We start from the raw sequence: 1,586 nt of genomic DNA, 5'->3' as shown, positions 1-1,586 counted from the left end.
GCCACAAATGTTGAGCTTAACTTGTATTGATCCCGGGAACATTCCTTGAACTCCAGAATAATCATTTAAGTGTGAGCTGAATGCGATTTACTTAAAAGTTATGGAAACACTGACCGGTCTATTCCAAGTTGGTTCCAGAGGAATGATCCACAAACCTACAGCAATGAAATCTCACATCTTAAAAAAAAAAAAAAAAAGTGTAATTATGAAATATTGCAGACAAGCTGCAACACAAACAGTCAACACAATAGTATATGCAATTGCTATATTAAATATACTGATTGCCAGCATTCATAATTTAAGGGTATTGTTGCAACGTCACAAAGGTGTTATTTTATTCTATTCGGCACAGCCTGTGGAAGAGCTCCACCAAGTGGTGGAACAATGGAAACAGAAAGACCACACAGCTGCAAAATATATTTTAAAAACAATTTGAAAAATAATTTCAACCCATACCCCAGTTAGTAAAAACAAGCAAAGGAAATGTGTAGACAATGGAATTCTATGAAGCATCCATTCAAAAGATGCTACAGGTCGGTCAACAGCCTAACATTTAAAGGAATATTCCGGGTTCCATACAAGTTAAGCTCAATAAACAGCATTTGTAGTATAATGTTGATTGCCACAAAAATACGTTTGAATCGTCCCAAGAGATTAGTTGCTTTCACAAGCTCATTAATTGACAGTGTCTTGATCCTTTGGTCCTCCATCCATACCTTGATTGACCTTGCTGTGTGGGCATGGGCTGGTTTGAGTATTTCTGTAACTGCTGATCTCCTGAGATTTTCAAACACAACAATCTCTAGAATTTACTCAGAATGGTGCCAAAAAACGAAAAACATCCAGAGAGTGGCAGTTCTGTGGGCAGAAATGCCTTGTGGATGAGAGAGGTCAACAGAGAATGGTCGGACTGGTTCGACCTGACAAAGTCTTCAGTAACTCAGATAACCGCTTTGAACAATTGTGGTGCGGTTTTGGCGGCACAAGGGGAACCTACACAATATTAGGCATTAATAATGTTGTGGCTAATCGGTGTGTGTGTGTGTGTGTTATATATTAAAAAAAAACAAGAAAAAAAAAAAAAAAAAACACAGGATAACATGATTTGTGTGAGATAAAATCAGGGATTAACTGGCATTACAGCATTTAAATGGTGGAACAATGAAAACAAAGACCATACAGCTTCAAATAACATAAAATGGCATGATGACAAATTACATCACATTGGGCAAAGAACACATTTTTACCTCTACTACAGCAAAGAGAGGTCAATTTAAAACCCACAAGGAGTTTTGTGGATTTTAGTCCATGTCTATTAGCTTCGAGGCCATCTATATGCATTTAAATAATAAATGGAATTATCCCTGTGAAATTTCCAAACTAAAAGTTCCTGTTCATCAACGCAGAAAAGAAAACTGCACTCAAAGCGGATTCATGGAGTCTTTAATGTTGAGAGAACTTTGCTGAGGTTAACATGCTACAGAGAGAGCTACTTAAATCTGCTGTCGTATATAATGAAGGGTAGATTTATCACAACATATGGAACTGTAAAACTAATTCTCTTTGCGGAATAAAAACACTTAAGA

The sequence above is a fragment of the Xyrauchen texanus genome, chromosome 23 (assembly GCF_025860055.1).
Source record: "Xyrauchen texanus isolate HMW12.3.18 chromosome 23, RBS_HiC_50CHRs, whole genome shotgun sequence".
Classification (NCBI taxonomy): Eukaryota; Metazoa; Chordata; class Actinopteri; order Cypriniformes; family Catostomidae; genus Xyrauchen; species Xyrauchen texanus.
Note: the sequence above shows the minus strand (reverse complement) of the source record.